The sequence below is a fragment of the Gorilla gorilla genome, chromosome 12 (genome assembly GCF_029281585.2).
Source record: "Gorilla gorilla gorilla isolate KB3781 chromosome 12, NHGRI_mGorGor1-v2.1_pri, whole genome shotgun sequence".
In the NCBI taxonomy this organism is placed as follows: domain Eukaryota; kingdom Metazoa; phylum Chordata; class Mammalia; order Primates; family Hominidae; genus Gorilla; species Gorilla gorilla.
Genome location: NC_073236.2, coordinates 125,235,250 through 125,262,123, shown reverse-complemented (window position 1 = coordinate 125,262,123; position 26,874 = coordinate 125,235,250). Strand labels below are relative to the sequence as shown.

At 36.4% G+C, this 26,874-nt stretch overlaps 1 non-coding gene across 2 annotated transcripts; it reads left to right on the top strand.

Annotated features, from left to right (window-relative positions):
- Positions 1–1,953: 1,953 nt before the first annotated feature.
- Positions 1,954–26,634, top strand: LOC109025772 (uncharacterized). Of its 2 annotated transcripts, XR_010130056.1 has the most exons (4): positions 1,954–2,992; positions 3,127–3,267; positions 17,077–17,198; positions 18,665–26,634. It is a non-coding gene; the product is annotated as an uncharacterized protein (transcript). The 2 variants fall into 2 exon arrangements; XR_010130055.1 differs by lacking the exon at positions 17,077–17,198 and having other exon boundaries at positions 18,665–20,651.
- Positions 26,635–26,874: the final 240 nt, after the last annotated feature.

Sequence of the window (26,874 nt, the reverse complement as noted above, 5' to 3'; positions counted from 1 at the left end):
TCTTAATTTTTCACAATGATCCACCTTAGAGAGGTAGGTATCAGGGTACTCAAAAAGGCAAATCCATTCAAACTCTGGACCAATTGTATAACACACACCAACCACCTATACTTGATGTCCAACCTCCTGGAATGAAAGTCTCAAGTACATGTCCAAATGTCAAAATGGAATCAAGCCTCAATTTTCAGATTCTTTTGTTTTTCATCCTCAACTTTAGAAACAGAGGTGCATCTGTTGGATAATAGTCAAGGCGTCTGTGTCGGTAACCAGGGGTCCAAGGTAATTCTCAAAGGACTTTTCATTCATTCATCAATAAATACTATGCTGTTGATCATGTGTTGGAAAAAATGTCTTTCAAAAATAAGTTGAACAAGAACAAACGTCAATGCATAGCATGCTTTTAATACAAAGTTAAATATTCTGGATAAAAAGTGTATTTGCAATTTTAATTAAAAATTGTCCAGCAACAACCTGCAATAGTTGTACAAAATAATAACTGTTTAGTGACTGGCCAGGCCTAACAGCAGGGTAATGACATGAGACAGGCCAGGCACTAATCTGGATGAAGGACCTATTTACACATGTAAAGATCCCTGTTTAACTTAGCTGGAAGAGCATTACCATGAGATGCTGCAGTAAAACAAGTTACCCATGACCATTCTCATTAAAACATACCTGGTATCCATTTCTAAATGAGATTAGTTATTCCTCATGAACGATGAACTCACTGGAGATCAAAATAGACCCAAATAAATGAAACCCACTCAGTAAATAGTCTCAGAGAAAGATGGTATATGGGAAAGGACATTGGACTTGAAAAACACGTGGCTACACATCCAACTCTTTGCTTCTTGGACAAGTCGCTGCCCTGAGCCTCTATCCCTCAGCCTTTCAACAGGAGACTATGAACCCTAACTCACAATGTTAGGATGAAGCTGACTAAATGTCTATAAATCTGTCCACCCACGATCCTTTGTACATAAAAGGCAATCAGCAGACATTAGCTGAATTAAGTTAAAATACTAAGTGAATTTTCTTTTATCACTGAGATTGCAGGTTTCCTAATTTTTGAATGTGTTTTATTTGTCTTTATAGGTGATAAATCTTTGGAGAGAATGGGTCTTCTCTTACTTATTTTTTAACCCCCTTAGCTGAATTTCAAACATGAAGTAGTTCAAACACTTGTTGATAAAAGTCAAAGGGCAACTAAAATTTTATCCAAATAGAGGTGCACTGAGGACAATGAAAATGGGTGGTTCTTAGAATGAATATATGAACTACTTGCTGTGGACTCAATAATTTTACCCTCCCCAAATCCATATGTTGAAATCCTAACCCCCAAAGTGATGATATTAGGAGATGGGGCCCTTGGGAAGTGTTAGGTCATGAGGGTGGACCCCTCATGAATTGGAATAGTACCCCTATAAAAAGACACTTAAGACCTTGCTTTTTCTCTCTATTAGCCATGTGAGGATACAATGAGAATATAGCAATCTATAACTATTAAGAGGGCCCTCACCAGAACTTGATCATGCTGACACTGTGATCTCAGATTTTCAGCCTCCAGAACTGTGAGGATAAGTCACTCAGTTCATGGTATTTTAACCCAAATGGACTATGACACTATTCTATTAAAGGAAGTACAAATACTTCCTCCTAATATTTTATTCAATGACTGCATCTAAGCTGCACTGAAAGTCTAAAAATAGTACCCACAGCTGTGTTCCCATGGCCAGAGGATTCTCCAGGCATTATCCTCCTACCCTTCACTGAGAACTATTGCACTCTCGTCTGTGTTCACTGCTTTTAAGGACTTCCCAATGCTTACAGTTAACTTCTCTGCCCTTTCAACTGAAAACTCTATTGCAAGGTTTATCTCTGTTGTATATTGGAGGAAGGTCTTACATGCATGATTCTTTATTATAAAAGTTATGTTTTTATTTGTGTGTTTACTCAGACTTTTAAAAGTGAGAGGAAAATTGTATAAATATTGTATTCCTCAGTCTGTAGAGGCATCAGTTCCTCATAGACTCTGTCTCCCCTTTGGAGCCTCTCCCTATTTTATTAGCACAGCAGTTCTCAACCTTCTTGGTCTTAGGGCCTTTAAATTACTGGGGAGGCCAAAGAGTTTTTTTCTATGGAAATTATATTTGTCAACATTTGCCATGATAGAAATAATACTAGGTTTTAAAATATTAACACTTTTTAAAATTCCAAATCACAAAACTATTACCTGTTACATAGTGATGCTTTTTGTAAAAGTAACTATATATTCCAAAGAGAAGAGTGAGAAGAGTGGCATTGTTTCACACTTTTGCAATTTTTTTAAATAACCGTTTTAATAGAAGACAACTGGATTCTTACGTCTGCCTTTGCATTCAAACTGTTCTCATATAACACATCCTGTAACCTTTGTCAAACTCCTGTAAACACTTGTATAAGAATTAGAGTAGAAAAGCCAAAATGGTAGAATTGTGAAAATGGTTTTGAGCTTGTGCATCCTGTAAAAGAGTCTCCGGGATCCCACAGGATTCAGGACCACACTTTGAGAATCACTGCAATGAGATCTTGCCTAGCTTTCCAAGTAGCTTCCAACTAGCTTCTCCTGGTGTTCATACTCAGGACGTCCATCTGCCAAATCACCACGTCAGTGAAATACACATGTAACTGGCATGAAGTAATACAATCAAAACTATCTTGTTTTTTTGAATCCCACATTTATTCATGAAGGTAGTTCCTCCCCTGTCACTGGGTAAAGTCAGGCCAGTTCATTAACTTTTTCTCTTCTCTCTTAGGTAACAGAAAGTTCTATGGTGCTCCAAGTTGCAGAAACAAAATCTCAAGTGGAGCTTGAAAAGCCTATACCCTTCAAAGAGTCAATTTACAACTTCATTAAAAGTCCTGGGACTTGCCTCTCTCCCAGTGGGAACAGCTTTGCCTGTCTTTACTTTTTGACCTATGTTGATAACTCTAGACCCCACTCCTCTAGAGCGTAAGCATGTGTAGGGGTTGGGGGAGGGGGGATGTAGAGAGGATGGTGGAGGAAGGCTGGTAAAGCAGTCAGGAAATGTATGACTTCATTGGCACTTTTAATAAATAAAAACATTGTGTTTTTCTTGTGCCTAGGAGAATTTTAGAGTTGGATCTTTGTCTCATGGATGCTCTTAGGAGACCCACCAACCACCAACTCCTGGTATTGCAACTGGACCCCCTCGACCTGGGTGAATGTACTCTTTTCAGCAACCATATCCTCCCTCCTGTTGCCAGGTAAGGTGAGAAGCAATTCCTCTTCCTAGAAGCTCTGCCGGGTGAAATATCAGGAGATCCCACCCAAGCTTTCTCTTGCGTGTAGCCTATATCCAGCACGGGAGCATAGGCTAATCCTGCAGTTGGCCAGCCTCTTGTCCTCTGGATATCCTGGGAGGGAATCCTAATGAAGGAAACTCCAGTGGTTTACTGAAGCCCTTTGTGCTAGGCCTGAGGTGAGATAGAATTGCTCCATCCTATGCCTAGGAGGCCTGCGTGGACTCACAGTGCACCACCGTCCTCAGAAATCCTCTCTCCCTGTAGGCTGTGGTCTGAATCTTTGTGTCTTCCCAAAATTCATATGTTGAAATCCTAACGCCCCAGGTGATGATATTAGAAGATGGGGCCTTCCAGGAGCTGACTAAAACTTCAGGGAAAAGCCCTCACAAATGGGATTAGTTCCCTTATAAAATAGGTCCAAGGAAACTTGCTCACTTCTAACACCATGTGAGGACACAGTGAGAAGGCACAATCTATAAGCCAGAAAGCAGTCCCTCACCAGACATAGATCTGCTGGCACCTTCATCTTGGACTTCCCACCCTCCAGAACTGGGAGAAATAAGTGTATATTGTTTATAAGCTACACAGTTTATGATATTATAGCAGCCCAAACAGACATTGTATTTCCTCAATGTTGGTTTAAGAGTTGTCTAAACCAGTTTCTTATTATCATACTGTGGATGTTTCTAGCTCTCACTGTAGCATTCTACCTCTTTTCTGTCTCAGTGACTTAGTCAAAGCATCTAGTTGAACACTCTGTTATTTAAAGAAACCAGCATTCACTGGCTGTTCCCAGCTCCAGGAACTCAGGTGGATTCATAATTTGTTCTGTTTCCTTGCTCTTAGGAAAAGTACTGACAGCTCATAATTGGTTGTATTTCTTAGGATATTTGCATTTAAACTAGAAGCAATGCTTTCTTTTCTTGGTATAATTTGTCTTACATTTTTGAAAGTAATAGCTATTCATTAAATTACATTTGAAAATGCAGGAAGAAAGAAAAAAATTGTCTATAATTCTACCACTCATATAAAACCACTATTCACATATGTGTACTTTCCTCTATTAAGCTTTCAAAGCATGCCTCAATTTTAATTGTATTCACACAAATACAATTTTATGCCATACATTTTACTTATTAATGTGCTATTAGCATCACCAATGTCAATATAAACTCCATGTAAACATCAATTTAATGGTTGCAAAGTATTACATCAACTGGATATGCCATGGCTTATTTAATCACAGTATTTATTGTTAAATATTTGCATTGTTTACACTGTTTAGTATTGAAAACCATGCTGCAATAAATATCTTTGGATAGATACTTTTTTCTTTGTTTTGGGTTATTTCCTTAGAATATATTTCTGGATATGGAGTGACTGAGTAAATGAACATGAAAGATTTTAGGATACACACATACACATTTATGTGCATATACACACACTGTTTTGCAAAAAGCTAACATATGCCTATGTTCATGGCCTATCACAATCATTGATACGTGAAATCTCACATTCTTTATTGATTGATTTCTTTTTATTTACGATCTTAATTTCCATCCCGCTCATCCTCATCATAGGACCCCAGTCTAATATGCTTAATATATATCTCTTTATTTGTACATGGTCATATTAGCATGAATTTTTATTTTGTGTTTACGTACTATAAATGCACACAAATGATGTTGTGCTATGCATCTCATATTGTTTCTTTTTTTTTCACCTAGCACTAGGTTTTTAAGATCTATTTACATCATAGATCCGTCTAAGACTACTGGGTGCTGCCTGATTTGCTTCTATGCATCCATTATGCTATACTTCTCTTAACTAGCAGACTTCCATGGATTGCATCTAGCTCTGCACTACAACAAATAGTGCTGCTATAATTTTCCCCAGTCCTTGCCACTTCCTGGGTAAGAGAGAATGCTAGGTCATCAGACATACATACACCTTTCTGAATTAAGTATTGCCTTATTGCTTTCCAGAGTGATTCCTCCAATCTGTGTTCTCAGCAGCTGTGCATATGAGTCTCTGTAACCACAATTCCCATCCATACTTGGCATTATCCATCTTCCTAATTTTCCCACTCTGGCAGTTGCGAAGTGATATCTCATGGTTGTTTTCATTTGTATTTCCCTAAATACCAGGGAGTTTGAGCATCTTTTCATATGTTTGTTAGTCATTTGTGTTTCTCTAATCTGATTTGCCTGTTTATATCTTTGTCCATTTATCTGATAGGGTTTTCATTTTTTCTCATTATTATCATAAATATTAATAATGTATTTTACATTTTTGATAGAATTTTATATTTTTTGAGAAAATCTTGTGGTTTTGTTTAATAGATTGATTCATAGATGTCTTTGTTATATCTAAGGTGAATGTACATATTGTAAGTTGGTGATAAATTTATTTTTTGATAAATGCTATTAATTTTTATATATTGATTTTATTCCAGTAGTCTTGGACCTTTCTTTTTGTTTCTCAACTTTGTCAGTTCAATCACATTTTTTAAAAAAATAAAGTCTGCACGTTGGAGGCTGAGGCGAGTGGATCACAAGGTCAAGAGATTGAGACCATCCTGGCTAACACAGTGAAACCCCATCTCTACTAAAACTACAAAAAATTAGCCAGGCATGGTGGCATATGCCTGTACTCCCAGCTATTCGGGAGGCTGAGGCAGGAGAATCACTTGAATCCAGGAGACAGAGGTTGCAGTGAGCCAAGATCACGCCACTGCACTCCAGCCTGGGTGACAGAGCAAGACTCTGTCTCAAAATAAATAAATAAAATAAATAAATAAAATCTGTTTTTTTTCCCCCAGAAATTGAGAGAAGCTCTTTAGAAATTGGGAAAATTAGCTCTTTGCCTTAATAAGGCAAATGGCTTATTAGCCCTTTGTTTGTGAATGTGTTACAATTACTTTTGCCTATATTTTGGTGATTTTGCCATACCATTATGAAATAGAATGTATCAGTTTTTATTTTGTATCTCGCTACAAAGGCCCTTTTTAAAGAAATTATATTGTGTTTTATTCTAGTAGGTTTATATTTTCATTAATTCAGATTTAAATATTTAATTTATTTGCAGTTTATTCTGTTATAAGAAGTGAGGTATAGATCCAAATTTATTATTGTAATGGCTACACAGTTGAATAAGCCCTCTTTCCCTATTGATTTGAAATGTCCTATTTATCATATTCTACATTTTTTCATCTATATGTGGGTCTATTTCTTAATTTTATATTATTTGTCATTGGTCTATGTTTTAATGCTTTAGGTTTATGCCATAAAAATTACTGTAGCTTTAGTTATTATTTTAATAGCCAATAGGACTGATCATCCCTCAGGACCTCCTTTTCAGAATTTTCCTGCATATTTTTACTTATTTATTGTATTTCATTTTATTTGTTTTACTACACTGACTAGAACATCCAGTATAAGATTAAATAGAAACCATGTTAACAAGTACTTTCATGTTTTTCCTGATATTAAAGAAAGAGCTTCTAAAGTTTCAACATTATGTATAATGTTTACTGTAGATTTTTGGTAGGAACTCTTTATTAAGCTAAGGAAGTTCTTTTTATTTCTACTCTGCACTACACACCAACCACAAAGTAAAATTGAAAAGACTGACAATACCAAGTGCTGCTGAGGATGTGAAGTCCCTGGATCTCACATACACGATTAATGGGCATTTAAACTGATAACAGTATCTTTGGGAAGTTTCTGCTAAGTTTGGAAATACTCATACATTATGACCCAGCAATTTCACTGAGGTATGGATCCTAGAAATGTGTACGTAGGTGTAACAAAAGATGCGTACAAGAATCTTAAAAGTAGTGTTATTAGTTATAGCAAAAGACTGGGGAAGACTCAAATCTCCAACAGTACAGTAGACAAATAATTTGTGCTGTATTCATATAGTGGCATACTCTACAGCAATAAAAGTCATTGAATTGCTCTTGCATGCAATACTATGATGAATCTCATTAACATAATGCTGGACAAAAGAGTACATATTCGTCTGTTTACATCAAGTTTTTAAAATAACAAAACTAAGCTATGGTGTTATATATAAAGATAGTGGTTACTTTTGGATGAACACGGTGAATAGGAGAAATATTAAGGGGCCCTCTGAGGTGCTGATCACATTCTATTTCTTAATCTGGGTGGTAATTATATGGCTGTGTTTTTATTTATTTAAATAAGTTTTTAAAATATTTAAGTTTGTTGAATGAATAATTCAATAAATGAAACAATCAATGAAATCCAGTGTAAATTAAATTGAAAAACACTCTTGTATTAGAAACGAGGAAATATGTTTGTTTTGTTTTGTTTTCATTTTGCCTCATTCTCCCTGTAATGAGCTATGAGACCTTTCATCAAGTCACTTTTCCACTTTGGACCTCTGTTCCTTTTTTCTCAAAATTGGAGACTGAATTAAATGATCTTTAAATATCCTCCAAGTTCTAAAAGTCTGTAAGCCTGTTCCAGATGTCAGTTACATTTATAATTTTTATGAACTTTTATTGAAATAACTGGCTTCTTTTGTTATTCTTTATACTCATTCAGACACTTCCCATTATCCCTTGGCTTTCCTAATAGCTTCCCATATGATCCTGTTAACACAAACTGCCTGTGCCAATCAATAGCTATTTTTCTCATTCTATGTTAGCTTCTTTTTCTGGTTTATACATCCATTTTTAAAGAATATCTTAGTCCATTCAGGCTGCTTTTAAAATACCAAACTACCCTGAACTGGGTAGCTTATAAACAACAGAAATTTATTTTTCATACTTTGGAGGCTGGGAAATCCAACATTAAGGCTTTGACAGATTGGGTGTCTGGAAAGGACCCTCTTCCTCATAGACATCTGTCTTCTCACTCTAACCACAAATGGCAGAAGGATTGAGAGGTCTCTCCAGGGCCTGTTCCATGTAGAAATGAATTCCATTCATCTCTCCAAAGGCCTAATCACCTCCCCAAAGTCCTACTTCTTAACATCCTCACTTTGGGGTTAAGGACTTCAACACACGAATTTTAGGAGGATAGAAACATTCAGAACATAGCAGAGAGTAGGCTTGGCACAAATCTTTGCCCGTATATTTTTTGTACCTACAAAACTGAAAAACAGCTCTAGTGACTCTATCTAAATAACCAGCTTGTATTTTTAGAAAACCACATTCTGGGCCATAAGGGAAATCAGTGAGAAGAATTCCAAGTCTTCCACTGATGGTTCTTGATCAGATAGGATTGAAGACACCAAAAATATCCTACCCACTATTCCTGTGACAAAAAACTATTAGCTATATGCCTTTAAACACTCTCCCTGTCTACAATAAGAGCAAGTCTAATATTGAGTTCTCTACACAGCTTCCAAGAATAAACATTATTTATCTTGCACCTTGGTGTGACTAGGTTCTGAAAAAGGAAGTGCAAACAGGAGTGATGTTCGGTTTCCTGACTGGGCCCTGGAGGGATGAGGTGTGCCCCTCCCAACTCTATTTTCTCTTTCCTGCTGGCAGGCATGGAGATGAAGTAGTGCACAATTTATGGCTTTATAGACAAAGAAAACTCTGAGAATGTTCGAGAAACTGGATCAAAAGGAGCCTGGGCTCCTGAGAGATTCATAGCCCACAGCTGCCATCTCCATGGCATCTTCAGGCTTTTTGAAAGAAGCAAAGTAATTTCTGCCTTGTGTATACCACTGTTACTTTCAATTTTTGTCACAAGGTGCTGAAACTATATACTAACCAATATACTCCTTAAATGTGTTATTGGAAGAAAGCACCATGTGTTATTGGAACCATTACTAGTGACTTTCTATAATATGCAGATTGAACTAGACAACTGCACTACCCTCTTTCCTGAAGTTTTTAAATTTAATGTTAACATTCAAGACAAGACTATTCTTCCTCTCTTCCTAACTTGGCTCTGTATCTTGCAAGAGGCCAAACACTGAAAACAAGAAAATTCAGCACTGGGACTGATACTCAAACTGACCTTAAGATACTAACAAATGAGCCAATTTATCACGGTCTAGGCTTTTTGGAGGACTATTTTCAGAAAATACCTGGGAAAGAGAATAATTTAAAGCGTAGGGGTTAATAATCTGAACTCAATATCATTCATTAAGGAAACAAAAAGCATGGTTCTTTGGACTGGATAGTTAAAGGTGTTTTGAAATTCTCTCTTCTTAGAGAAACAGCGAATGTCTCTTATGTTAAAGACCAGAAAGAGAGAGACGGAGAGGTGTAAAATTTGGAGAAGAATGAGAAATGCATAAATGGTTAGAGATGCAGAATATGTGAGGCATCAACACAATATATTTTGCAAAATTGATCCATCTTATGGATAATAGATTAAGAACATAGATATCCTTTCTCATACTTATTGTTTGCTACTACTGCCACCAAAGGAAAAGGACACAGAAGATACTGCACTCAATTGTTATTGATCCAACATTTCCTATATGCTGGGCATTCTTCAGGTGGCTGGTGAACAGAATAAAGTATCTGCCCTCATGCAGCTTACATAGGGGAGACAAACAATAAGTGAATACACAAAAATATACCAGATAATGTGAAGTGTCCATAAGTGCAACAAATAATTTTAAAAGTCCAATAAATACATAGTGAATTAGGTGATGGGGAAATGTGCTGTTTTAGAATGAATGGTGAGGTCTGCCTCTCTGATCAATTGATATTTAAACAGAATTTTGAATAAAGTGAGAGAGTGGCAGAGAGCCATATCTAGGAGAAGACTTTTCCAAATACAGGGAACAGTAACAGAAAAGGCCCTGAGGGTGGAGAGAACAGGATTCTTTCAAGCACAGGTAGCAAACCATCACAGGAATGCTGCCAATTCCCCATCCCCCACCCAGCCATGTCCAGGGAAGATGACACAGGTATGAATCCCTGCACTTCTCACTGAACTAAGACAGGTACAGAGTATTTCTGAACACTAAGAGTAAGTGCTAAGACGAAAACCATTTCTTGTCACTGCCTTACAGGTTAGGTTTCTCAGTTCCCGACCATAATCCTATCTTCAGATTGTTTGACTTTCCAGTGTCACTGACACTATAATGGATATGGTTGGAAGAGGGGATAGGAAAGTCACCTTGTTGGGGATACCTCATCAATTAATTTCTTATACTTCATACTATGCGGTATTGCTATGTATCAGGCACTCTGCTAAGTCTTAAGAATACATAAATAAATTATTTCATTGTGTCATAAATAAGAAAGATATGGAAGAAAAATCATTACAATACAGTGAAAGAGATACTGTGAGAGCTGTGAAAATCATACGCCTAAATTGACAGGTAATGGAGCATTGCCAGGAAAGGACTCATGGGAAGTGGGAAGGGCAAAGGCTTTAGGACCTAATAGTCTTGTGTTTTATCCCAATTGCATCACTTTTTAGCTAGCTGTGTGACTTTTGTGCTATTAAATTTACCTCCCTGAGACTAAGATAATATTTGCTAATCATGTGGTCATAAAACTTAGGAAGAGGTACTGTAAGCACATTGCATAGAGGCCAGCACATAGTAGACACTCAAATAGTAGTTTTTATTTTTAAAAAGTTGACATAGATGCAGCATTTGTGAATACTGTTGAGTGTTTAGATTGCCAGATGCACACAAAAGAGGAAGCAAGATTCTATGTGTTTAATCAAACACTCATGAAAAAAAGCATAACATTATTTTTAACTTGCACTAATACAAAATAATATGCAAATTGTTTATATGATACTATTGATCATAAAATACGTCCCAATATTAGAGACGTTAAAATATGAAAAATGTGCATCATTGAATCAATAAAAATGTACTTACATGTTTTGGTTTTATAGCTGGAATGCAAGATACAGGTGAAAGTGAAAATAAGAGAGGTTGGATAAGCAAGAAATAGTCATGAAGTATATTTTATATCAAATTAAGAAAGCAGGACATTACCCTGTGGGCAAATGAGAGCGCCCTTAAAGATTTTAAGTTCTGAAGCAGTAGAAAAAGCTTGGAGGTATGACGGTACGGATTAGAGAAATGGCAAGACACAAGTTAATTAGGAAATATGTGGCATCCTTTAGACCGGAGATTATCACTTTGTGTACTACAGTCACCTGTGAAGAATTTCAATGAATGTGATAATTTTTGTTTTCAGTCTTTTTTTTTTTTACCATGATGAATCTAGTTAGAAATGTATAGGCTTTATGAATCTTTTTCTTTGACCTAAGCATTATCTAAAGTATGTCCCTTAATTTTCAAATGTTCTATAGATATTGTTTATGATTTCTAGTTTAATTCTAGTGTAAAAAGAGTATACTGCATGAATTCAATGCTTTGAAATGTGTTAAGACTCTATTTATGGTCCATGAAGTTTATCTTGGTACATGTGTCATATACACTTCAAAATAATGGTTTTTTTCTGCAGTTGTTTAACATGATGTTTTATATATGCCTATAGGGTCAAGTTATTTGAGTGTTGCTCAAATCTTCCATGTCCTTAATGATTTTTTATTTATTTCTGCTATTCCTGAGAGATATCCCTTTATCATTTTTGAAATATCCCTCTATCTCTGCTTACAGTCCTTGTCTGGAAGTCTACTTTGCCTGACATGATACAGCTACACTATCTTTCTTTTGCTTAGTATTTGCATCCTACTACTTCCAACCTATGTCTTTATAATTAAAGTTTACCTCATAAACACTGCATAACTATGTCTTTTTAAAATCTATTCTGAAAATATTGTGTCCTAATTGGAGGGGTTAGTCCAATTATATTTAGTGTAATTATTGATATGCTTGTGTTTTAAGTCTAACATCTTGCTATTTTTCTATTTATTCCTTCTGTTATTTGTTTCTTTCGTGTCTTTTTTGAGTTAATGAAATATCTTCAGAATTCTACCTATTTTATTTTTTGAATTTTTAGCTTTGTATAATTTTCTATAGTTTGATCTAGGAATTTTGGCATTGAATTAATATTATATTACCTGGTGTATAATTAAGAAACATACACCACCTTCCATTCTTTGTATTAGTGTTGTCATAGTTTACTTCTAAATTTGCTATAAAACCCATAGTACATTGTTGTTTTTGTCTTTAAATAATTAAATAATTCCTTTTTTAAGAGAATTTAAAAAAAAAACAAAAAGAACTTTCATATTAATCACATCTTTACCACAGTACTCCTCTCTATTGCTTCTCGTGGATCCCTATTTTTATTTGCTATCGTTTTCCTTTAGTATGAAGAACTTAGCAGTTGCTGTAGTGCGAGACTGCTAATAACACATTTTACTGACTTTCACTTATGTGAGATGTCACTATTTCCCCTTCCTTTTTAAAACATATGTTTGCTGGATATAGACTATATTTTTAATTTTTAGGAATGTGATATCACTCCATTCTCTTCTTGTCACCATTATTTTGAATTCATAGTCAGTTGTCATTCTGATTATTTTTAGCCTATGTGTAATGTATCATTTACCACACAGTTCTAATTTTTTAATTAGTTGCTTTTCAGACATTTTTTTTAAATCAGTGATTTACTACAGTTTGACTATGATATACTTAGGTGTAGTATTCTTTGCATTTATCCTTTGTGGGATTTGCAGACCTTATCTGCGGATTGCCAGTTTTGATAATTAGACCACTTTCCAGTCAATCTTCCTCAAATATTAATTCCCCATTCTCTCTCTTTCTTTTTAGTAAATTACATACATATTAGCCCACTTGATTTTGTTTCACAGATCATTATAGCTCTGTTCATATTTTGCAACCTGTTTTTCTGTGTTTCAGCTAGTATTATTTTTACTACTCTATCTTCAGTATCAGTTCTGTTATTAAAATTTGCTCTTAATCGTAATTTTTGAATTTTTGTTGTCATATATTTTAATTATTGAATTACAGTTAGCTGTTATTTGCAATTTTCATACCTCTCCTTACAGTCTTCATCTTTTCTCCTACTATAGCCACATTTCCCTATATATTATTTAGCATATTTATCATAGTTGTTATAAATCCTGGCTTGATAGTAACTAATTTCAAACTCTGTCCACCCTGTACTTGGAAGCTGCTAAAGTCTGTGCTCAGCTCTTTCAATATTTTATTGGTTGTTTTCCTCTGGGCCTTTTGAAGTCTTGACCGCATTATGCATTTTAGGATTCAGCCAAGATTTTAAGGGAAATTTGTATACAGATTTTGAGGCTCCCCCATGTTTCCTTCCTTTTTAAGATTTCCTCTTCAATTCTCAGACAATGTGATATCCTCTAATACTAACGTTTGACTTCCCAGCCTAGTAATATGGTTACTTTATGCTTGAACTCTATACCCACATGCTGTGCAGACTGGGTCAATCATCAGGGAAAATGTTTTAAAAATACGGATTTTGCTCACTGTGATTTCCTTCTTTCACAGATTGAATTATCTCCCAGTGTCTGTCCATTTTGGGATCATTATCTGTATTTACAAGCAGCTGGGTTCTTCCTTGCCCCACAATCTATAATTATTATCAGCTGAAAGTTTAGTCAAGTTCAAGCCATTTCATTACAGGGTGCAGGAAGTCACCTTTAGTGAAGGTTCTAAAATGTACAGTTGCCAGAGTCGTCTCCCAAACCAGCTGAATCTCTGAGGGTGAGGCTCAGTTTTGTATGCTTTCAAAAGAGCTGCCAAAGTGATTTTGATGTCGTTCATCCGATGGTCCCAGAATTCCAGTTCGAACTCCGGAGATTTCAACACGGGATATCAGGCAACTCCTGAGCCAGTTTTAACTAAGTCCAGTTTAATGAAATAGACAAGGTCAAGATTACTCTGATCAAGTTCTCAGATGAGAATAGGGAGCCTCAAAGAGAGGCCAGTTAGTGCTGCAGCATGAACTATAGTCAAATTACAGCCAACAGCTCTTTTTCTTATCTGAGTAACCAGGGTGAGGGACTTAAACCAGTAGCTTACGGCAAGTCTGCAAATTTATCTTGAAAGACCCTTGGCCAGGCTAGCAGGACATAGCACTCTGTATCAGCCAGAAGTAATTATGACTCTTAGGATATATTTTGATTGAAAGTGCAAATTTTAATTTCTCAAATCCACCTTTTCTACAAGGTCATCTTGTACTTCATCATGGACTAAAAGGACTATTATGTTAAATTGGAAATTTAGACTCAAGGTACAAGTCCAAGTGCAGAAGTTTGGAATTCACTAGGTTGGAGTTTTCTTTTTGTGGACATTAACAATTATTTTAAAAATATATTATTAAATCATCTTGAAACCTTATAAATGAAAAAAGTACTTATTTTGACTACCTGCTGTGGCAATTTTTATGATCCTTTTCTATTTTTAATCCCTCTGCTCTTAAGTTTTATACAACTGTAACCATAACTGACACATCATTTTAGAATAATTTGGGGCAATTTTTCTTTCTAATTTTCTAATGAAACTGCAGGGTTTTTAAATTTTATAATAATTGAATTAATTTAAAGTGTTCTGGATAGTTGGGCTTTGAGATTGTTTCTCATATTTTAATATTAAAAACACCTGCTATAAATAGCTTTGTACTTTTTTTTCTTCCCATATTTAGCATTATTTCTTTGAAATAGGTGCCCGGAAATGATATGAATGAATAAAACTGTTTGGGCACGTTTGGCTGTGCATCTATTTTGCCCGCCAAGAGGTTGCACTTATTACTATCAATTATTCCAATACATCTCATTCTTCTTTGCCTTTCAGCCATATCTCCTGCCAGTTCTACTCTCCAGCTTCTCACCCTCTGTAGTAAACTCCTTCTTCTAGTATTTAGACGGATTTCTCCTGTTATTCATTCAACCCCAAACATCAGCTCTAGAGCCCTGCAGAATTCCCAGGAATGTTTGGCATCACTGCCCCCCATTCTGATAAGGCTCTATAACATTCTATGCATATCGCCATGGCAACACTTACTGCATTTTAAAATGTCACCTGCTCTCCCCCACCCCTGTGTTCATCAATAGTGTTATTAAGACCCTCAGTGCCCCCAGTGAGTGTCACATGGAAGATATTTGACAAATATGTTTTGATGAAACTTTACACCTCTAGAAATAATGAACAAACCCTGTTTCTGCACTCTGACTGCAAATTATTTCTAACATTTATTTATCTTGCTTGTGGATTATATCTAAGCATAATAAAAATTAAGACATGCACAAATCTGGGCTAGCTATAGTGAAAGATGAGAAATGTAATAAAATAAAATAATAATCTTAACAAGGGAGGGTGTGTGTGTGTGTGTGTGTGTGTGTGTGTGTGTGTTTTAAGCATTTAAGAAGGTAAGGTAAGTCACACCTAAGGGACTCTTATCCTATTTGAACTACTAAAGTGGGCGATCTTAAGATAAATACACAACGGCTGCCTCTCCCCCAGGACAGTCAATACAATACTTCTGAAAGGCTATTAAGGTGCTGAAATGAGAAAGTAAAGATCCCTGTCTGGCTGACTCTACTTGCCATTTAATCTAACCCATTCACTATCTCTTCAAAATTCATTTTGATTTCTACAGAGAATTAACTGTTACAAAATGGCATATATTAAGTGAAGATACAGTGAGAAATAGAGAAGGAATATAAAAGCAGCTTTTCCATTTTTTTCTCCATTGAAAGACAATTCATATTTTGCTCAAAATTTGGAGAAAAAGAAGATGGGAAGTTTCAAAATTGCTAAAGCCATGACTCACACAATCTATTGATTCTTAAATGAGAAGAGAAGAATTTTACTTCCCCGGAGCAGGAAGAATCCAAAAATATTTGAGGAGAATAGTAATCGCTAAAAGCTTAGAGCAAAGCTACAGAAAATATAGTCGAAGAAATTATATTGTTGAAAGTGGCCAACAAGAGATAGCATATGATTGGTTCAGTCACATACAATAATATCAAATAAAGAAAAAACACTATGTAGCGTGTAAGGAGCCTTTTCAATTATACTTATTCTAAAAGGTATATATTAACTTTGGCATTTGACAAAAATTTATCAACTGTGGATCTAGTTGGGGACTGTTTAAATATTCACTGAAGAAGGATGAGGAGAAATGTGGGTGAAGGAGCCAGCTTGGGCAGGGCCAGCCAGTGGGGGCTGCGGCTGGGCTTGGTAGGGAGAACTGGAATAATCTCATTCTGAGACTGAAGGAGACACTGGGAAACTAGAGTGGGATCTCAGATTGGGTGAGCTGTAAAATCCAATCCGGAGACCCGAGAAGTCTGAACGGTTTGGCATTAAAGGAGGGTTCAAAAGCTCTCAAATCCGAAGTGGTCTTTGAAGCTGGAACTGGGTGGCAAGAGAGAGTTGCAGAGAGCAACAGTCAGGAATAGGCAGGAGTGGCTGTGAGCAATTGCCTGAAATAGATTTTGTTTTCAAGCTGTTTTCTATGTACCAGCCACAGCTTGAAGCATGGCTTTTAGAGCCAGGAGTAGGATGCATAAAGCCTCAGTAAATGTTACCAAATTGTCCTCCGGAATGATTTCACCAATCTATGTTCCCACCAACAGAGAATGCGTGTACTTCCTCACTACTTTCTTTGCCAGGATAAAAATTAAATCCTTTAATTCTTTTTCTTATTTTGCCAAATTGGTAAAGGAAAAAAAGATATTTTATATTTAATTTGCATTTTTACATTACCAATAAACACATGTTTTATATATCTTTATTGGAATATATTTATTATATTTAAATATAAGTTGATTGTAAATTATAATTAAATATAAATATATATATATACACATTTACATATATATGTATACTTTTTTTTTTAAGATGGAGTCTCACTCTGTCACCCAGGCTGGAGCACAATGTCATGATCTTGGCTCACTGCAGCCTCCACCTCACGGGTTGAAGCCCTTCTCCTGCCTCAGCCTCCCAAAGTGCTGGGATTACAGGTGTGAGCCACCTCAACTGGCCTAAATATAAATGTGTTTAATATAAATTATTTGATGTCTTCTGGATTTATTTATATTGCTGCTTTAATATTTTTATAATGATCTATATAAACACTAATATGTTAAGAGTATGACTACTCTCATGTTGAAATTTTCTTCATGATGCTCTATATGTATTTTCATTCTGATCTTTAATATATAAACATATGTACATATATAAAGATTTATATATATAAATATATATGTAATTATGACCTTTAATATATAAACAGTGTGATCAAATCTCTCAAGAGTTTTTCCAGTAACTTTATATTTACAATATTTTTTGTCCGAGCTGAAGTCATTTAAGAGCTCACATTTATTCTCTGATTGTTAAATGTTTTAATTTTACAATCAAGTATTTGAATTTCTGGGTTTTATTTTGGCATAAGGCAAGAATCTTTACTGGTCAAATAATGGATCTATTTTAGCTGGCTTAAGGTGAGAGGGATTTATTACATAGTTTAAGCTAATTCACTGAATTACCAGGAGGGTAAGGGCACAAAACTTGGATGCCACACAGCCAAGAGCAAGAAATCTTCGATCACCCCATGTGAGCATTTTAGGGGAAACCCACTACTGCTGTATGCTAGGGACTGGAGAGAAGAACTCCCACTTTAGCAGCCCCAGAACAGTTAAATAACTCTACCAAGAGGCCCAGTCTCCTGGGGCACTCTTACCACTTCATGGTGCCCATTTCTGCCTTCCAATGGGCAGAGAACGTGTAGTGAACCGGGATCTCTTAGATATGCATCTAGACGTGTATCTCCTAAGCAAAACCCATGCCTTAAAAATATAACAAAGCTAACACTATGCAATGCTTATAGCATGCCAAGCATTGCTCTAAGGGCTTTTACAGATATTAACTAATTTAAGTTTTACAGTCTCCTCTGAAAAGGTATTGTTATTATCCCCATTTTGCATACAAGGAAGCTGAGACACAGAGTTAAGTGATTACCCCATATCACAAAGCTATTGGATGGCAGACCTAGAATTTTTACCCAGGCTGTCCAGCTCCTGAATCTGTGCTTTCAACCATTGTGTTGTACAGCTTGTGGTTTTAAGCTTCCCAGCTTCTATGGTACAAGAAGCCAAGTTGGAAAGAGGTGGGAGTGGGTGCTGAAATCAATCTATTTGCACAGTCCTGCACAGGCACTAATCTAATTTTTCCAAAGAGCTGCTCAGTTCTCTAGTGCCATTTATTGAATAATCCTACTTTCTTTATTGATTTATAATATACTAATGTTCTTATGCATTGAATATTTGTTGAATGAATGAATATTTTAGAGTGTACATTTGGACTATCTAATCTAGTCCATTGTCAATTCTGGCATTTTGTGGGCTATTTTCTGTTGTTATTTGAGATGCCCTCTCTGGATCTAATCACTATGTCCACTCTTATCTGTCCCCTGTCTGCTAATGCCTAGGGACTGCATCCACGGACTCCTTTGCTCTCTGGCTTCTGGTTGGATTTGACCAGTGAAATATATCACAGGAGACAGAGGAAGGAGGTAAGGTATGTTGGAGCATTTGTTGCCTTAGCTTCCTTCTGGCCATGGGTCAGTTTGTCCCTCTAGAAGGGCTCAGCACCTGCCAGGTGTCTGTCTTCCACTGTTCTCCCATCAGTGGATTTATAACTGCCCCTGTCTCCTCACCACCTTTCATGTCTAAGGTTGGCCTGGAGTATTGCATATAATTCCTTAGTCATTTCTCTAAAATCTGCCTACACTTTTATAAGCAGTTCCTTTATTCAACTCTCCTCAAGTCACCCGGTTTTTGTGTGCCATCTGTTCAAGTAAGTCAATAACAGTACATTGTTTTAATCATTGTCATTTTAAAACATGTTTTAACATCTGGTAGGAAACATACTCAAGATTTCCACAACCTCCAAACATGCTTTGCTATTTATTTATTCTTAGGTTAGAACTACATTGAAATCTAAAATATAATGCATTAAATTTTAAAAATTATAATATAATTAAACCTGAAATTAGTTAAAATGTTTTATTTTCCCAGCTGAGGACGTGAAATGCTTCCCATTTACTCATGTTTCCTTCACATTCTGCTGTGAAAGTTGACAATCTTCTTGTACAGATCTGCATGTTTCCTGTTATTCCTGGGTCTTGTAGAGGTTCAACAGTGTTTCGTCTATTGTTATTTTATTTTTCTGTGCTATAATTTCTATCTAGCCGTATCTGGCACCTACATAAACAGTTCATTTTCATATTTTAAAACTCCAGCCATGTTACTAACTTGTGTGTTCATTCAAACAGGTTACTGATTCTCTTGGATATCCTGGATAATCAACTCTCTTTGATGTCTTAGATAGGCAAACATGTCATCTTCTACCAATGATAATTTTACTTCTCCTTTGTAATCGCTAAAACTTTTATGTCTCTTTCATGTATTGCTGAATGGTATAATTTCTTGAAAGGTTGTGGTAATGGGCTTTTAGGACCTTGACTTGCACCTGATTTTAATTGGAATGTCTCTAATTATTCAACATTAGTATGCAGTTGGTTCTTGATTTTAGATATTCTTTATAATGTTTAAGAAGTGTCTTTATAATTTCCAGTTCACTACACGTTGCTGTTATATGTGTTTTCATTTCCCATTAATCTGGAATGGGTAATAATTTCATTAAATGACTTCTCATACTTTTTGAGATTATTAGAAATGTTCCTTCTCTAATACATGAAGATTTATTAAAATAATACAACTAATTTTATAACAGCCTTTTATTTCAGGAATAAAACCGACATAGTCATAGTATACCAATCTTTAAATACAGTTCTGGATCTTAATTTCTTGGCATTTCATAAAGTTTTTCCCATTTATTTTCAAAACTACAGATGAGATCTTTGTTCCTTCTGTGCTATCGTTGTCACATTTTGGTGAAATAAATTTGTGAAATTTCTGTCTTTTCTCTGCTTTGAAACAACTTCAATAACATGAGAATTATTCCATAACACCATAAAATATTTAACATTGCCTGTTCCTGGGGTCATTCCATATTATAGGTTTTCTACTATGTTTTAAATTACATGTTTTATTCAGGTTTTTCATTCTTCTTGAAACATGTTTGATTGTTTATGTTTTCATTAAAAAATTAGTTTTGAGATAGTGAAATGTATTAATATAGAGCTTCCATGACTTATTCTCAATTCAAAAAAATTAAAAACTGTATTTTGAATTTTTCAGTGCTACTCTTTTTTGCATAAATGCATTAGCTTATAATCCCCGTTTGCCCTTTCTTCCTACAATTTGATTTTATTGTTATTCCTACACATTAAAATTTCATAACGTTCATCCTTAATTAATTTAATTCATTTTGATGCTTTCAATAATGAAATTATTCATTATTATTCATTTCCCTGTGTGTATAGCTTTGGTCCCATTCTCTACCTTCTCTTACAGTTTCTTTATTTTTACTAGGTTTCTAATAAACATATTGCGGCTTTAATTTCCACTTAAACATAGAAAGTGTTTAGATAGTGCTTTTAAATAATTTCTAATTAGTATATCTTTGCTTTCATTATTAAAAGTGTTTTTCAACTATTGTTATTAATATCTAGTGTTACACTATCGGTATAAGAGATAATAACCTATATGATTTCTTCTTTGTAAAGTTTAATAAGGATTTATTTATGACTTGCTAACACACCCTAAATTATTTTAACTGTTATTACCTACAAATATTAAAGGCAGGCCTTAACATCTTGTCATCTTGTCGGGGAGAGGGGTGTGGATTAAGACACATATCATTTTCAAGCCTATTTGTTCTCTATATGTGGAAGGGAGGCAAATACTCAATCCAAGAGTGATTCTTTTATAATGCTAATCCCATCCTTCTCCATCCCTCATACCCACTCTATAAGTACCCATGTGCTGTGGCTGACTAGAGATGAGTGGTGAAATTTTACCTTATCAGGCAATGACAGATGACTTTGTTTACAAACTTTGTCTCTTGTCCTCCCCATTCCTAGGAGATTTAGTAGGATAGGTTTTCTCCAGGTGGGTACACTAAGTGCTCTTTAGATGTCAATTAGATCAAATTGAATAATGGATGAGAAAATGTCAGTCATGTTAAAAGTTCAGTACTGCACTAATATGGAAAGGCATTATTTAAAACTGAATTTGGTAACAATAGTATCTAACTTTGTAAAAATTCTAATATATTTTTCCAAATGCTTGGTAAGCCTTTTAATAAGAACAATTATTGCTTCTTACAATTGTATATATTGGGGGGGGGTTCCAAAGTACTTGTTAATCTATTATTTCATGCAGCCATTTTAAATTATGGTGGTCTGTAAGGATTTGCGTCACTTGACAAATGAATATTAAGCATCAGATAGATAAAATATTAAGAAGTAAGTAAATTCTGTGCTTAATATCACAAAGATAACAGAAACAGTAAAAGATGATGAGCTCAATAATAATTTCAATAATTCAAATAATTTCAATAATGAAATTATTCACTATTATTCATTTCCCTGTGCATATAGCTTTGGTCCCGTTCTCTACCTTCTCTTACAGTTTTCAGCTTTTGTAATCATCCATTTGAAAGAGCCCAGGTCCCACCCACATTCCCAGGACAGTCTGAACTGGTTGGATTACGCATTCCATGCCCAGTGTAGCCCTAGTTGTTCCACATTTTACTTTCTACAGGTCTCCCATATTTCACTGTATGTAATGTTGCTTCCTATCTCCTCAGCTGGAATATGAGCTTCATTGATGATGTCTGTTCTCCCTAGGTATCTCGACTAGGGTTTCCTGAGAGAAGGAGCCCTGGGGATGGGTAGAATGATTCACAGAGACAGACATGGCAAGGAATGAGTGTGTTGATGGGAAGCCCGGTCACCTAGGTATAGACCCTTTGAAACCTTGCACAACCATTCCTTAGACAATGTAGGCCAAGGGTATATGGAGGGCATTTCAATCTTTTCTGTCCAAAAAGCAACCCCCAAATTAGTGGCATCTAAACATAAGCCTTTATTTTTCACTTGTGAGTCAGATGTGAGTGGCCCTGCTGATCCAGCTAGGTTTGCTTCTCATCACCGGTCAGCTGGGGTGATAGCAATTCGGCTTGCCTAGACAGCTGGTCTTCAAGCTGTGGGTCCAGCTGGTGTAGATCTTCAGATCTGCTCTAAGTGTCTAATTCTTGGGTGCAGGATGAAGTGATTTAGCTACTTGGTGGAGAGCAGAGGAAGATCTCATGGCAGTGATGGAGGGGCAGGAGGGCCAGGCCCATTGCACATGCATATTTACATCATATCTACCAACAGCCCATTTGTGAAAACAAATCACATGGCCAAGCCTATGGTCAGAGGGAAATACACTGTCTTTTTTGGAGCAAACTACAGATTTACACAGCAAAAGGCATGGATACAGGAAAGAGTGAAGGGTTCAATAATTCACTCTACCAATAGAAGGATTTCAAGGCTCAGACCAAAAAACAGACGCCAAGGACATGTACATCACACAGATATATAACATGTAAAATAATAAACTTAACTATAATGAAATGAAGCAAAGGGAAAACTTGCGAAGAGGTGCCTGAGGAGGTGAGAATAGGTCATTATTCTTTATATAAAAAGTATCTGAGCTGAATTTGAATTGAATGAGGACATTCTAACCTCATATGCTATGTTCTAGCAATCTTGAAATACTTGCAACATTGCTGATGCATGGTGCTCTCTGACTCTTTATGCCTTCAATCACACTGCTATCTCTTAAAGTATTCTGTCATCATTCAATCCCTATGTATCCAGTTAATTGTCTAATTAACTTTATCTTCCAGATGGCCTCCTACAGGAAGTCCTCCCTAGCTTTTTAAATCACTCTAGGTACCCCCATTCTCTATACACCTCTAGCATCCTGTAAATATCCTAGGACCCTATTCGCTAATTATCTGTGTACATAATCAAGACCGTGGTTTTATTAATGGCAGGGATCAGGTCTTAATTTTCTCTCTATTCCTAGGGCTTACAGCAGTAGTGCACAGTAGACAAACAATTATTGGCTGAATGAGTAAATATCTGAAAGGCTTTCAGCATGAGCTTATGGAGTCAAAAGAGGCTAAAGGAAAATGTAGAAGGAGAAGTTTACAAGTTATTTTTTGGTACAGGTTTTTTTTTTTAAGTCTGTTTCTATTACTGAATAAAAATATTCTGACTGAATACAAAGTTGGAACTGTTTTATATTAAACAACAGGGCTCTAGTTCTAGTCTGGTGTAAACTAACTGACTGATTACTGGCATGTTTGGGAGTTAATTCATTTTTCTGGGTCCTACTTTTTCAATGTATTTTATGAGAGGGCTGTACCAGATCATCTCTAATTTCTAAAACTCCGTCTCTTAACATTTTTATTTCTAAACTTATTTACTTTGTTTATAGTTGAAGAGACTACAGCATGGGGCAAGTAGCTATAGAAGTAGCTGAGGAGGGTTTACAAGAGAAAATACAAGTTTGAATTAAAATGACTACATTCCAAGTGAGAAAAATATCTAATACTGTTGCATAGAATGAGAACAAACTTGGATTGCCTATTGGACTACTACTAAACTACTCAATCAACTGCAATATATTATAATTTTCCTAATTAGATAAGAAATTATTTGCCTTAGTAGTCTTTTTTGTGATTTTTACCTCTTCTAATATCTATTTTAATCCAAATGCCCACTGTATGCAGTTGCATATTAACTAAGATGTATAGAGAAATATATTATCTGCTGAATGTAAACCCAGGTACACAGAAGGTCACTGAGGGAAAGGCACAACCAACCATGAGAAGAGAGAATGATTAATGCCATTGAGGAAGAGTGAACGAGGCACTGTGGTCTCAGAAGCGTGCTTATGTTGTTCAAGGAACCAGAGAAGGTTTTCTTGAGCTGAAACTTCAAAGGGAGTAGGAACTGGAAGGTGAATATCTGAGCTACCTGTTGTTCATATCTAACTACCCTCCCAGTTATAAAATGTCACAGCTGCCTAAAATGGGTTATTTGACTATGTGGGAAATCACTAATATAGCAATCTCGACAGACTTGCAAAGCTTTCTCCCTTAAACCATATTTCAATGAAAACTAGGAGCTGATGAGATATTCTACTTGGGAATAGGCTCATCCCATCTGGTTCTGAATCCATTGAAAAACATATACAGTACAGGATTCAGGATGAAGATATCAGCTTGATCTCAGGTAAAAATGGACTAGAGAAGTTGGTTAGGCCTAGGGGCCAAGATGGGTTTTGTAGTGTATCCCCTCTGCCAACTCCTTCCCCACTCCACCCTTACAGTTGATTTTACTTGCTTAGTCACATACAGAATTTCAGGAGAATCTAGAGCACCCCATCCCATGGCAGAGCTTTTCCTGGTCATTTATCACATGGAAGAGAAGTTGGAGACACACATACCCCGCAAGCAAGAGAGAGTGGAGGAGAAGGGGCCATGCATCTGTAAGGCACTGTCCCCAAATTCTATTAATCAGGTAGGTCTCTTCTCCTCTCAGGCAGAGAGAGTCAGTTGGAGAAAATGGTAGGTATTGTCTCCTCTAGGCTTCCAAAAATGGTGGATGCTTTCACATGAGCCAGGTGGGCATACGGGAGAGAAAGAGCATGAAAATGATTTCCTATCATCCATCTCCTCACTCCCATGCAAAGTAAGGACTGCCTTAGCAATTTCTGGATGACCCCCCCCCACAAAGGCATAGATTTCATAAAAGAGACTTTCAGAATGTAACGAGTTGAGTTGGGGAGCTGGTGATGTTGGGAAAAGAGAGCACAAAATCCTTTGTGAAGGCCCCTCACAAAAATTTTCCCAGTTGGGCGTAACATCCTCTGTAATCCTAGCCCTAACCTATACCTGCCTACCTATCAAGTATCTAGGAGATGTTTCAAAATCTCAAAGGTAAAGACCAAACATGAAGGAACATTAAAAAATTACAAAATATTTATTCTGTGACAAAGTAATAAATGCACATTTCCATGAAGATTAAATCTAGAACCAAAGTAAACTATCAGCACAACCTCATGAGGAGTTCTAACTTTCTCATATTGGCTAATCCCTTTTAATCAACCTACTGGAGTGACATGCCAAAGGGACTTAAGCTAAGGCCTAGGTTTCCTGTGTCTGGGTTTTGTATGTGTTATGCCCCTTTGACCCTATTTTTTTGGAGTAAAGTATATTCACTGGAAGGGTAGTGACATAGAAAGATCACAAAAGAGTTGTCAGGAATCCTGGGTTGTAATCTCACATGTGTAATTTAATACCTGTGTGACCTTGGGCAAGACATTCAATTTCCATTTGCATTTAAGTGCTATCATCTGTAAAATGAGGTACTTGAAAATGTCAAAAATTCCTTTCTAATTTTAATTTTATGTATTACATTTAAGTCTATCAAAAGTCAATAAAATATAAAAATTTCATCATTTGTTATGTGTAGTGAGCTCTGTTAAGATACTTACATAATGTCATTTAATCTTCCCAACAATGCTATGCGGTAAGAATAATTATCCCCATTTTACAGATGAGTAAACTTGAGCTCTGAAGCATTAAGTGATTTGCTCAGGGTAAGAGGGAAGGCTGGGATGAAAACCTATGGCTTATTCCAAAGCTCACTTCATTTACCACATACTCCTCTAAAAATAGTATTTGCAAACTGTCAATTTTTCAAAACCTTTCCCTGTACCTGAGTTCCTGAGGTTCCCGTGACCATCTGTTTTTAGCCCCATTTTTCAGATGAGCAAACTGTGGTTTCCAGAAGCTGAGTTGCCCAAAGTCAGAAACATCATTTGAATCAGAGCTGAAACTTCTCCCAGATGGCCCTAGGGCTGAGCGCTGGAAGGCTCCTTATTTTCTCTGAGGCAGACCACACTTGGCCACTTCTCCCAGAGCCGGTTGTTCTTCAAAGAAACCCCAATCACTGGGGCAGGCACTCGGCAGCTACTCTGACTCAGGCAGACAATTCCATTCATTTCCTGGGATGGAGCATTCTGAAATAACTCTTCTTCTTCAACACAGTCCTGTCTTCATGAGGCAGTATTTGTTGCTTCTTTGATTAAATCCATTAGCTATTCAGCCACAGCTGCCCTTCGAAAAGCAGCATGCCTCTAAAAGCCGCACATTCAGCAGCTAAATGATTCTGGGCCAAACCAGGGAGATCTAACCCATCCAGCCAACAGTGAGGAATGTGAGCAAAAAACACAACATCAGAGTTGGAACGGGCCTTTGAAATCGTGAAAAGTACAAATCCCTCATTTTACAGATGGGGAACCTGAACCCAGAATCAAGAAGAGACAGCTCAAATCCAGGAAATGATGGAGCCAGGGTCAGAAATTAGTGCTTTGTGTTTTCCTTTTCTTTCTTTTTTTTTTTTTTTTTTTGAGATGGAGTCTCACTCTGTCACCAGGCTGGAGTGCAGTGGTGCGATCTCGGCTTATTGCAAACTCAGCCTCCTGGGTTCAAGCAATTCTCCTGCCTCAACCTCCCAAGTAGCTGGGATTACAGGCACATGCCACCACGCCTGGCTAATTTTTTCTATTTTAGTAGAGACGTGGTTTCACCGTGTTGCCCAGGCTGGTCTCGAACTCCTGAGCTCAGGCAATCCACCTGCCTTGGCCTCCCTAAGTGCTAGGATTACAG